The 13,729-nt window shown below is 40.8% G+C and overlaps 1 protein-coding gene across 3 annotated transcripts in view; it reads right to left on the bottom strand.

Moving 5' to 3' along the window:
• Window positions 1–13,404, bottom strand: part of Pcnx4 (pecanex 4) — a 42,315-nt gene extending 28,911 nt beyond the window's left edge. For all 3 annotated transcript variants that reach the window (XM_045154415.1, XM_045154414.1, XM_004649234.2), the window contains exon 1: window positions 13,211–13,404. The gene's annotated coding sequence lies outside the window, so the exon portion shown is untranslated. The remainder of the gene's footprint in view (window positions 1–13,210) is intronic.
• Window positions 13,405–13,729: the final 325 nt, after the last annotated feature.

The raw sequence follows: 13,729 nt of genomic DNA, 5'->3' as shown, positions 1-13,729 counted from the left end.
GGTCCCTGGTCCAAGTTCCCTGAACCGCTTTGTGTGCAGGAGGGCACAGCATGGAGTAAGCAAGCCAGATCCCTGTTCCCTGGCTCCTTCCAGTCCCCTGGTCCTGGTAAGTCCCATTGTACTTTGCTTGGGGAGGCCCAGTTCCTGATCCACATGAGCACATCACAATCATAAATATATATGCACCAAACACAGGGGCACCACAGTTTATAAAACAAAATCTACTTGACAATAAAACAGAAATAAACACAAACACCATCATAGTTGGAGACTTTAGTACTCCATCACCATCAATACATAGATATTCCAAGCAGAAAATCAACAGGGAAATAACAGAGCTCAACAACATCATAGATCAACTAGGCCTAACGGATATCTACAGAGTTTTTTATCCCAACTCTACAGAATACACATTCTTCTCAGCAGCCCACAGAACCTACTCAAAAATTGAATATATATATTAGGCCAAAAAGCTTGCCTTCATAAAGTCAGGAAAATTGAAGTAACTTCCTGCATCATGTCAGATCACAGTGCTTTAAAGCTAGAAATTAACAAGAAGAGACATCAAAAACTCTACCAGCTCCTGGAGACTAAACAACACACATTTAAACAATAAATGGTTGTGGAAGAAATAAAAAATAATAATTTATAGAATTCCTAGGATTAAATGATAATGAAAACACAACTTACCAAAACATATGGGACACAATGAAGGCAGTCATAAGGGGAAAATTTATAGCTCTAAGTGCCTTCCTTATACAGACAGAGAGATCCCAAGTTAATAACCTGACTGTACACCTAAAGGCACTGGAAAAAAAACAAGAAGAAACCAACACCAAGAGCTCCAGATGGAAAGAAATAATCAATATTAGAGCAGAAATTAATGAACTGGAAACTAAGAAAACAGTTTTAAAAATTGATGACACAAAGAGTTGATGCTTTGAAAAAATAAACAAGATTGACAAACCCCTGGCTAAATTGATCAAGCAGGAAAAAAAAAAAAAAACAAGAGAGAGAGAAGTCTCAAAGTAACAAAATCAGAAAGGAAGAAGGAGAAATAAAAATAGACATCAATGAAATTGGAAGAATCATCAAGGCATACTTCTAAAACCAGCCCTCAAAATTAAACAATCTGGAAGAAATAGATGAATTCCTAGACAAATACCACCTATCAAAACTAACTCAGAGCAGATCAATCTCCTAAACAAACCTATCACATCCATGAAGATTGAAAAGGTAATCAAAATCCTCCCTGAAAAAGAAAAGTCCAGGACCAGATGGCTTCTCAGCTAAATTCTATCAAACCTTTATTGAAGAACTGAAACCAAATTTTCTCAAACTATTGAGCAAAATTAGAGATCAGGGAATCCTCCCCAACTCCTTTTATGAAGCTAGCATTACCCTAGTACCAAAACCAGACAGAGATGCAACAAGGAAAGAAAAGTATAGGCCTATATCCCTAGTGAACTTAGATGCAAAGATCCTGAAAAAAAATCCTTGCAGGCCAAATTCAACAACACATCAAAAGCATAATCCACCTTGATCAAGTAGGCTTCACCCCAGGGAGGCAGAGATGGTTTAACATATGGAAACTGGCCAACTTAATACACCACATAAATAAACTGAACCATAAGAACCACATGATCATCTCAATTGATGCAGAGAAGGCCTTTGACAAAATACAATACCACTTCATGATCAAAACACTGGAAGGAATAGGCATGGAAGGTTTATATCTCAATACAATAAGGGATACACATACACACACACACACACACACACACACACACACACACACACACACAAAACTCCTAAAGCCCAAGTAATACTTAATGGGGAAAAATTCAAGGAGTTCCCACTGAGATCAGGAACAAGACAGGGGTGCCCACTCTTACTACTGCTCTTCAACATAGTACTGGAAGTACTAACCAAGCAATAAGACAGGAGAAAGAAATAAAAGGGATTCAAATTGGAAAGGAAGAAGTTAAGTTAGCCCTATTTGCAGATGGCATGATTCTATAAATAAGTGACCTGAAAGTCTCTATTTCAAAACTTCTAAAGGTGATAAATTCCTTAAGCAAAGTGGCAGGATACAAAATCAATGCTCAAGGGCTGGAGAGATGGCTTAGTGGTTAAGCGCTTGCCTGTGAAGCCTAAGGACCCCGGTTCGAGGCTTGATTCCCCAGGACCCACGTTAGCCAGATGCACAAGGGGGCGTATGCATCTGGAGTTTGTTTGCAGTGGCTGGAGGCCCTGGCGTGCCCATTCTCTCTCTCTCTCTCTGTCGCTCTCAACTAAATAAATAAAAAAATGAACAAAAAAAAATTTAAAAAAAAATCAATGCTCAAAACTTAGATTTTCTATATGCAAAGGACAAATACACAGAGAAAGAAATCCATGAGGCTATCTCATTTTCAATAGCAACAAGAGCAACAAAAATGAAATACTTTGGAATAACATTAACCAAGTATGTTGAAGATTTATATAATGAAAACATAAAAACATTCAAAAAAGAAATACAGGAGAATTTGAGAAGATGGAAAGCTCTCCCATGTTCCTGGAGAGGTAGAATTAATATTGTTAAAATGGCAATTCTACTAAAAGCAATGCGTGGTGGTGCATGCCTTTAATCCCAGCACTCAGGAGGCAGAGGTAGGAGGATCACCATGAGTTTGAGGCCACCCTGAGACTACATAGTAAATTCCAGGTCAGCCTGGGCTAGAGTGAGACCCTACTTCGAAAAACCAAAATAAATAAATAAATAAAAATAAATCAAAGCAATATATAGATTTAACACAATACCAATAAAAATACCAACATCATTCTTTACAGAGATTGAAAAAATGATCTCAAAATTCATATGGAATGGCAGAAGGCTTCAGATATACAAACATATCCTCAGGGGGAAAAAAATAACCTCTGGTGGTATCACCATGCCAAGTCTAAAGCTATATTACAAACCTAAGGTAACAAAAACAGCATGGTACTGGAATAAAAACAAAAACATAGACCAAAGGAACATAACTGAAGACCCAGATGTTGGGTCAAGCAACTACAGCTTCTTGATCTTTAACAAAGGTACCAATAATGTAGACTGGGGAAAATACAGCATCTTCAATAAATGGTGTTGGATGACCATATGTAGAAAAATGAAATTAGACTCACTGCATACACAAAAATCAAATCCAAATGGATTAAAGACCTCAATATAAGACCTGAAACTCTTCAACTACTAGAAGAAAAAAATAGGAGGTACTCCCTATGATATAGGACTGGAAAAGACATCCTGAACAAAACCCCAGTAGCCCAGGAAATTAAGCAAGCACTCAACCAATGGGATCTCATGAAGCTAAAAAGCTTTTGTATAGACAAACATACCCACAGCAAATCCAACAGATTACCCAGTGAATGGGAGAAAATCTTTGCTAGCTATACTACTGACAGAAGCCTAATAGCTAGAATCTACAAAGAACTCAAAAAACTAAGCAATTAAAAAATCAAACAACCCACTCCAAAAGTGGAGCAAAAAACTAAATAGGGAGTTCTCAGAGCAAGAATTACAAATGGCTAACACACACTTAAGAAAATGTTCAACATCCCTAACCATTAGGGAAATGCAAATTAAAACAACTATGAGAGTCCACTTTACCCCAGTAAGGATAGCAAACATTAAAATCAAATGAAAACAAATGTTGGTGAGGATGTGGAGAAACAGGAACAATCATTCACTATTGATGGGAATGTAAGCTGGTACAGCCATTGTGGAAATCAATATTGAGACTCCTGAGAAGGATGAATATAGTTACCAACAGACCCTGTTATTCCCTTACTGGGTACTTATCCTAAATGCTCCACATATTAGTTCAGAGATATTTGCTTAACTATGTTTATAGCTGCTCAATTCATAATATCTAAGAATTGGAATCAATACAGTTGCCATCAGTGGATGAATGGATAACCAAGAAGTAATATATCTACACACTGGAATTCTACTTAGCAGTAAGAAAAAAAAAAATGACACAATGAACTCTGTAGAGAAATAGTCAAACTTGGAACAGATGATTCTAAGTGAACTCACACAATCACAGAAAGCAATCGTCACATAGTCTCACTCATCTGTGGTTCCTAACCTAGATCAGCCTAAGTTGTTCACATACTTGAATATCATCTCCAGGCTTGGTCAATAGGAAGGGTAGTGCTTGGGAGAAATGGAAGGATGGGGGGGGCACAAAACTGAACCCAAATTAAACTGAAACCACAGAATCCCATATGGAAGTCAGACTAAAAGGTGGAACCCTCAAGAGGACCTTAGGGGGAGCACATTAATCAAAGGGCCCTAGAGACAATGAGGTGAAACCTAACCTTAAATATCTCCTGTTTCTCTTTCTTCTCCTTTTCTTTTTTCCTTTTCCCTTGGCACTGGCCTGTAATTCCCTGTACCAGGATGTGGTTTACATCCACAATCAGCTGCTGATCAGGGAGACCTACTAGATCTCCCAAAACAAACAAGACAGACTTCTGTCAGAGCAGGCCCTACTACTGAAGACACCATATGCTGTCAGCACAGATGATGGAGAGACCTGGTTGGAATCAGGAAGAGAGCCAGTCTCCAGACAATTAGTCCATCTAGTGCTGGAAGACACTACATGAGCTACCAGAGGAAAGTGGCCAACATTTCTCCAAGCAACTCAAAAGCTAAGTGACCCAGAAGCAAACAACCTGACATGATGCTCACACAAGGGCAATAGTGGCACACTGCCATGATGGGTAACCAACTGCTCTTGGATTGGCTAACAGATCCATTCAGCGGAAAAGAAACTATATCTGGAACTGGGAAACAAGTCAGAATCATATCCAGATAACGATTCTGCTTTTCATCCTTAAGCTCCCACTAATCTTGGGCTATAAGAGGGTCTACACCCTTTAAATTCTCTCTAAATTAATAATGGTTATCCCATTTAACCAGTGGTGACTTTACTCTCTGTTGGAAAATTTGCTTCTCTTTTTCATTCAGAAGCTGGACCTGAGGAGATAAATGACCAAGTGAACTTCAACACTGGCCCCAGCTGAAACCACAGAGGAATAGGGGAAATGAGCAGGAGTGCTGCTTTCTTAGTGAATTGGATATTAGCATAAGCATGAAGGAGATAGATACTGAGGACACTCAACACCTCCCAAGCCAGAGATCCAGAGGCTCCTAAGTGACCATATCTGAAATATACTTAAAAAGCTCCCAGCTTGGCTCAGGGAATTTTGTGAAAAAGGGAGCAGAAAAATTGTTAGAGCGTTAAGTTGGGACATTGAAACATTGCCTCCCCCCATTCCCCATAATGCATGACCCACAACCCCCATGGGGTTGACCTGCATCACAAACAAAGAAGGCCTTTTCAGGAAAAGGGTAAGGAGGAAGGAAAGGATGGTACCAACATGTGTTGTTTACATACTAATTATGTCTATCGCTTAAAAAAAAAAGTTACAATGGCACAATGATTATCAGCAAACCAGTAACTCTAAACTTCTTTGAAATTAAAGGATATGACTATCATTATGCCTCAAATATATCACATAAGTTTTCTAAACTTAGTTGACTGTAAGGCTGATTTTTCTTTAAACAGTCACTCAACCAATGGGATCATATGAAACTGAAGAGTTTCTTTACAGACAAGCATACAATAAGCAAAGCCAATAGATTACCTCACAGAATGGGAGAACATATTTGTGGGTTATCCAACTGATAGAGGCCTAGTCTCTAGAATCTACAAAGAACTCAAAAATCTAAACAGTAAGAAGACAAATACCCCACTCACAAAATGGGGCAAAGAGATGAACAGGCAGTTCACAGAGGAAGAAATACAAATGGCAAGCACACACTTAAAATGTTCATCATCCCTAATCATCAGAGAAATGCAAATTAAAATAACTGTGAGATTCCACCTTACCCCAATAAGAATAGCAAACATCAAAAAATCAAATGAAAATAAATGCTGGCGAGGATGTGGAGAAGCAGGAACACTCATCCACTGTTGATGGGAATGCAGGATGGTACAACCACTTTGGAAAGCAATATGGAGACTCCTGAAAAAGCTGACTATAGAGATAACAATAGACCCAGTTATACCCTTCCTGGGCATGTACCCTAAAACCTTCAAACCACAGGACAGAGAGATTTGCTCAACCATGTTTGTAGCGGCTCAATTCGTAATAGCTAAGAGCTGGAATCAACCCAGATGTCCATAACTAGAAGAATGGATAACTAAGATGTGGTATATCTACACAATGGTATTCTATACAGCAGTAAGAAAAAATGACACAAAGAAATTTGAGGAGAAATGGTTGAACCTGGAACAGATCATTCTCAGTGAACTTACCCAATCACAGAAAAAAAAATCACCACATAGTCTCACTCATCTACAGCACCTAACCTGAATCTACCTTACATACCCAGCAAGCATTTCATGGACTAGACACTAGGAGGGATGGGGAGGGAAGAGAGGGCATTGAAGGGGTGGGAAACACTAATCTAGACCCAAATGGCAATGGTACCATAAAATTCTACTTCCTAAAAGGTAGAACAAATGGCTGAACCTTCACCAGGCCCTTACAGGAAACACCTGAACCACAAGACATTGGAGAGGGTAGGATCAAGTCTAACCTAAATCCTCTACATCTTCCTTCCTTCCCCCCCCCCCCCGCCTCTCTAACTCCTATATATTAGTTACCTTTTTCCCTCATTTTCTTAGGGGTCACTGACCTGTAACTCCCAGTACCAGCATGGGGCTATCACCCACACTGACTTTTGATCAGAGAAACCTACAAGGTTTCCTAAAAGAATGACAGACTTCTGTCAGAATACTTGATGACCCACCAAAGGTTTGTGGTAAGACCCTATTGCTGAAGACACCATATGCAGCTGACATGTAAAATGGAACGGCATGGCTGGAAGCCAGGAGAGAGTCAGTCCCCAGACAGTCAGTGTGTCTAGTGCCAGAAGGTGCTACATGGGTGACTGGGGGAAATGACCAATATCTGTCCAAGCAACTCATGGTCCAACCTACGTAGCAGCAAATAACCTGTTGTGATGCCCACACAAGTGCAATATTGGCACACAGCCATGGTGGGAAACCAACTGCTCTTGATTTGGCTAACTGATCCCCTCATTGGCACGAGACCCATAGCTGGAACTGGGAAACAAGTCGGAACCATATCCAAACATAAGCCCACTCTCCAATATGAAGTTATCATCAATCATGAGGTACAAGAGGGCCTACAGCTATTAAACTCTCTATAAAAAAAGTAAGGGTTATCTCATTTGATCTGGTGCTAACTTACTCTCCATTAGAGGATCTGCTTCTCTTTTTCAGATAGATGCAGATCCTAAGGAGAGAGCCACCCCATCATACCTCAAAAGGACCCTGACTGAAACTAAGGAAAACTGGCAAAACAAGCAAGGGTGCTGTTTTCCTGATGAACTGGATACCAGCACAAGGGGGAAGGAGACCAACACAGAGAAAAATCAATGCCTACCAAATCAGAGAGCCAGAGCCCCAGAGGCCCCCAACACCTCATCACTGAAGCAGACCAAAAATGAACCCAACATGGCTCAGGGAAATTTTTCAGAAGAGGGGGTGGAAAGAATGTCAGAGCCACATGTTGGGTCATGATATACAGAGACATTTATCATACCAATAACGGTGGGCTAAATCCACAATGCACGACCCATATACCTCAACAAGGAGGGGCCAATGGGGAGGGGGTAGGTCATGGATGAGCCTAATAATGGTACCAAACTGTCTGTACTTGCAGAATAGAAAACTAATAAAAATAAAATAAAAAAAGAAAGAAAAAAGGGCATAAAAAGAAAAATAAATTAGGGAAATTTGATAACTAGTACATGTAGTAAGCATAAACAGAATTAAAGACAAAATATAGATATTTAAGACTAATATTTTAAGGACATTAAGAAAATGGATGGCTGGAGAGATGGCTCAGCAGTTAAGGCACTTGCCTGCAAAGCCTAATGACCTGGGTTCAAATCTCCAGTACCCACATAAAGCCAGATGCGCAAAGTGATACATGCATCTGTGGTTCCTTTGCAGTGGCTACAGGCTCTGGCACACTCATTCTCTCTGTCTCTCCTCTCTCTATCCCTCTCTGTTTGCAAATAAATAAGTAAATAAATAGATAAATAAATACAATGTTAAAAGAGAAAATGGATATATATTTTCCAGATATTCATTACTAAATAGTAAGTAACAGCAACGATTATAATAAACTGGTAATAGTTGACTTAACAACAATTACATTTATACAAACAAATTTCCAAATTTCAACCTGGATTACTTAAATAATCAAAATGAATAAACTTATTCCCTAACAATTTAGTAGGCACTTCTGGAAGACTGCCACTTCCTGAAAGGACTGATGTATTTACATGGTTGCTACCTCTGGCATGTTCAAATGAAAAATGGCTCAAGACAGAAAAACAAAAGCTGTGAAAAGATAGCTTAAGGGATAAAGATGGTACCACAGCACTGATTTAGGCCATATGTTCTCTTCATATGCTACTCTGAAAGTAGGCCAACAAGACAGACACTGACATGTTGCTTTATTTGGGATCTGAGTCATGTTTCTTATGAATTACCCATAAGGAGGAACAAAGTTCAAGCTGGCATTCTACTGTAAGGGAATTCTTAGTTATAAAAAACTTCATCAATTATTCTAACACCAACTAAAACAATACCCCTTAAAACAATAAAAAAGTAATAAAATATAATTTGTTTATATTATGCTAAGTTTATAGTTCTCTAAGGGTAGTAAAAATAATTAAATTTCTTGGAATATTTTTGTAATTACCTGGACTTTAAGTTCCTTTTTAAAAAAATTATCATATTAATCTATGAAGAAAATAGATTCATTCATGCTCCTACAATATAATTAACAAGTTATGAGTGTGGTGGTACATGCTTTAATTCCAGCACTCAGGAGAGGCAGAGTTTCTCTGAGTTGGAGGCTACTCTGGGACTATAAAATGAGTTCTAGGTCAGCCTGGGCTAGAGTGAAACCCTATTCAACCACCCCCCACTATATATATATCATGAACTGTAAAAGAAAGTATGATTTAATATTACTTTTACAAGCATTTAGTAATTTTAAAAACAGAAAACTTTTGGGCTACAGGGAGAGCTTAGTGGTTAAGGCTTAAGGTTAAAGTTTGCTTGCAAAGCCAAAGGACCCAAGTTCTATTCCCCAGGATCCATGTTAGCCAGATGCACAAAGGGGCACAAATGTCTAGAGTTCGTTTGCAATGGCTGCAGGCCCTGGCATGCCCATTCACACACTCTCTCTCTCTCCTCCTCTTTCTCTGTCAAATAAATAAATAAAAATTAAAAAAAAAAAAACCAGAAAACTTTTTGTCTGGACAAGAAACAAACTGGCTCTAATATCTCAGTATTCAAAAACTCTGATATGAGGCCGGGTGTGGTGGTACACACCTTTAAACCCAACACTTGGGAGGCAGAGGTAGGTGGATTGCCATGAGTCCAAGACTATGCTGAGATTACATAGTGAATTCCAGGTCAGCCTAAGCTACAGTGAGATCCTACCTTGAAAAACAAAACAAATCTGAACCAAGTTAATTCTCAGCTTCTCTGGATAAAAATCACTTATTACTACATAACAGAGCAGTTCAAGTTTACAGGTAAGGATTTTCAGTTTGTTTGAGGATAGTCAAGAGTAAATTGCTGAGGATACAAGAAAAATTCCAGAGATACAAAGATAGCTGCCACTCTAATTCTGAACAACCTCTATGGGATCTTAACAGCAAGCTTTGCCATGGACAGCTAAATTCTTGAAGAGTCAATTTAAAGACATTTGAAGCTGACATATGAAAAATATATCCCATGGTTTGGTTTAAAAGCATGCACGGTAAATAGCCTTTCCATTGTCGTCTCAAAAGGAAGAGTGAGAATATTATGTGAGGACATTACATTAGTTTGGTTTTATTAAAATGGTATTAAAACTCAAAACTTTTGGTAGGTGTGGTGGTTTGATTCAGGTGTTCCCCCAAAAAACTTAAGTGTCTGACTGGTAGGTCTCCAGCTGGTGACAATTTGGGAATTAAAGCCTGCTGGAGGTGTATTGTTGGGGGTAGGCATATGGGTGTTATAGCCAGCTCCCCCTTGCCAGTGTTTGGCGCACTCTCTTGCAGCTTGTGTCCACCTGATGTTGGCTAAGAAGTGATGACTACTTTCTGCTCATGCTATCATTTTACCCTGCCATCATGGAACTTCCCCTTAAGTCTGTAAGCCAAAATAAACCCTTTCCTCCCACAACCTGCTCTTGGCTGGGTTCTTTGTGCAGCAACACAAAGCTGACTGCAACAGTAAAATGGGTACCAAGATGGGGGTGGTCCTTGCTGCTATTGGGCCAGCTGATCTGCATTGGGACAACAGGAAGAATGCAGACTCCTGAAGGGGCCTGAATACTAAAGGAGTGTCATGTTCTTCTAAATCAGCTTTATTTCTCCCCAGATTAACAAGCTGGTAGCCCACCAGGTACTATGGAGTAAAACAAATGCAGAAATGTTGAAAATAGGCATGGGCAGTGTGAAGCAGGGTTGTTGGATTACCTGCACGGAGGCCCAATGGAGCCATGAGGATGAACCATGGGTTGCAGTAGAGACCCAATGGAGAAGCCAGGACTATAGAACAGAGAGCTGCTAGCACCAGAGGAAGTTTTCTGGGACTGTGAGTAGCCTAGCTGGAGAGGCAGAAATGGAACTTCAGAGACTTGTCACTGGTTAGAGTTATTAGACTTGGAACTGCACAATTTGATGTTTGCCATTTATTTTAAATCTTGTATTGGGTGCAATTTTTCTTTGTTATGCTCAATGTTATCTTTTGTAGTGTGAATGTTTATTCTGTGCCATTACGCAGTTTCTTTACTCTTCTTTTTTTGGTATTACAGCTTAGTTAAAATATCTTGGACTATGAGGATGTTTTTGAAAATCACTGGAATTGATAAAAACTATAGGGACTTTTAAAGTTGGACTGAATGCACTGTATTTTACATCATGCATGGTTATCAGATTATGGGATCCAGGGGTTGAATGTTGTGGTTTGATTCAGGTGTCCCCCATAAACTTATGTGTTCTGAATGCTAGGTCCCCAACTGGTGACAATTTGGAAACTGGAGTCTCCTGGAGGTGATGTAATGTTGGAAACAGGCCAGTGGATGTTATAGCCATTCTTGCCAGTGTTTACCACACTCTGCTACTGCTGCTGGCATCCATGTGATGTTGGCCAGAGGGTGATGTCCACTTTCTGCTCATGCCATTGTTTTCCCCTGCCATCATGGAGCTTCTCCTTGAGTTTGTAAGCTAAAATAAACCCTTTCCTCCCACAAGCTGCTCTTGGTCAGGTTCTTTGTGCAGTAACGTGAAGCTGACTGCAACAGTATATCAATGAATTTGAAGAGTTTTCAGCAAGTCTTTAGAATTGGTCTATAAAAAATAAGAGTTGGCCCATAAATTCATCTATTCAGGAAGGTAAGGCAGAAAGTTCTCAAGATCAAGGACTCCCTGGGCTATAGAGCACACTCAAGGCCAGTGCAGACAACTTAGTGGAACTGCATGTCAAAAATTTAAATAGTAAAAATGAGGGCTGAGTATTGAGCTCAGTGGTAAAAAGCCCAGCATGCTTGAGGCCCTATGTTCTATCCCCAGTACCACAAACAACCACAATGATTTGATTGGAAGGGAGACTAGACAACTCAAAGGATCTAATATAAACATTGGCAATAGTTCACAAGGACAATGAGTTGTCAGGTGGTTCTCTTTCACTCTTCTCAATGTATAATTCCAAAATAAAATTCATATCAAAGCATAAATATAGGAACACTTAATACTTTCAAACCTATCCTGGACCTACTATTCCCATACCTCACACATCTTTAAATCCACTATACATCCTCAATTGATTGGTAAGCTTTTCTTTCAAAAACGAGGGATCATGTGAGTTAAGTCTTCCACTCATATTAATTACTAGAAATAAGTAATTTTACTGAAAAGTGATAATCAGCGATATTAAGTGACTCAACTAAGATACGATGTCAACTATTGACAGATTGAGTTTCTGAAGCCAAGCTCTTATCAAATGAAAACAAAGTTTATTTTGAGGATACAAGGAATGGTGGATCCAAGAGGAATACAGAATTTCAAAATGGAAAGCTTTTTAAACATAAGCTAGATTAGTAGGGGGTAGTTGTTAAGATAGCTTATGTTATTCTGAAAAGCAATGAAATGCACAGTTCAGATGAATGACCTGTATGGAATGTAATTATATCTCAGTGATGCTCTTACAAAGGAAAAGGAAAAAGAAAAGGTCTCCTGCTTGATATTACAGCCATTAATGATAGTAGCAAAGGCTATTATATAACATACAGGGAAAAAAAAACAACGGTAGTTAACAGGTGTCCAAAATCAAATTACTAAATGAAAGCCAGGCATGGTGGCGCACGCCTTTAATCCCAGCACTTGAGAGGTAGAGGTAAGAGGATCACCGTGAGTTCGAGGCCACCATGAGACTCCATAGTGAATTCCAGGTCAGCCTGGGCTAGAACGAGCCCCTACCTCGAAAAACAAAACAACAATAAAAAATTATCAAAATGGCTCTATCTTAATTAGATACTACGAGAAAGATCCGGGATTGGGTGTGGATGGCAGTAGATCTAACATAATACGAAGGATGCTTTAATTTGATGATCTTAACAAAACACCTGACAACAATTAAAAATGAACATGAATATGACAGGTTGCATAAGCGGCATAATAAATAACTTCCATAGCTTCAGATGGCAGCAGATGTCACTTAAGTAAACTCTGGTCTTGTATAGACAAGGGTTGTGGGGAAAAAGAAGACTGGAGAACGAGCTATTCATGGCTAAGAGTTAATGCATTTGAGGCGAAGGGTCTAGCTGGATACAGTAGCCTGCCCATCTTTCCATCCAGGATCCAAGAGCCATTCCCCATTCCCATTATGGCCTCCCCGAAACAAACTGCTTCCACTTCAGCGGCTGGACGAGTGTTCTTCTTCAGTAAAATTACGACAACGCGTGAACGATCTGCCGCAGTGCAGCCTGGAAGAACAACGTGGCCGTGCACAACGTGGAAACTGAGGCAGGCGCAGGTGTGGTGTGTCGGGATGGAACATACCTCGAGTCACCGGAGGTGAGAGGCGGCGCGGAGGCATCCTGGAGACTGCATATCCTTGGTTTCCCGCCGGAGGAGGCCAAGAGGCTGCAGCACTCCCACCACCAGCTCACCGCTGGGCCTCCAGGACCGCTCCCGGTTTCCATGGCTAACATCAACTTCAGCAGCGAGCCGAAGCGCAGCGCGTGCGCGCTGGGAGCCGCCGAGCCGAGCGGAGCGCGTGCGCGCTGGGAACCGCCGAGCCGAAGCGCAGCGCGTGCGCGCTGGGAGCCGCCGAGCCGAGCGGAGCGCGTGCGCACTGGAGTCGCCGAGCCGAGCGGAGCGCGTGCGCGCTGGGAGCCGTCGAGCCGAGCGGGACAGGACGCATGCGCGCTGGGAGCCGCCGAGCGGGACAGGACGCGTGCGCGCTGGAAGTCGTGGAGTCGAGTAGGGCTGCGGCGTCTCACCCCGCCCGGCTGCGCTCTCCCGGAGCGTGGAGGAGGAGGCGCATTTCCTCCCCGACAAGCCGAGCGAGGGCTCGCG

The sequence above is a fragment of the Jaculus jaculus genome, chromosome 7, assembly GCF_020740685.1.
Source record: "Jaculus jaculus isolate mJacJac1 chromosome 7, mJacJac1.mat.Y.cur, whole genome shotgun sequence".
Taxonomy (NCBI): domain Eukaryota; kingdom Metazoa; phylum Chordata; class Mammalia; order Rodentia; family Dipodidae; genus Jaculus; species Jaculus jaculus.
Note: the sequence above shows the minus strand (reverse complement) of the source record. Positions and strands in the feature narration are given on the sequence as shown.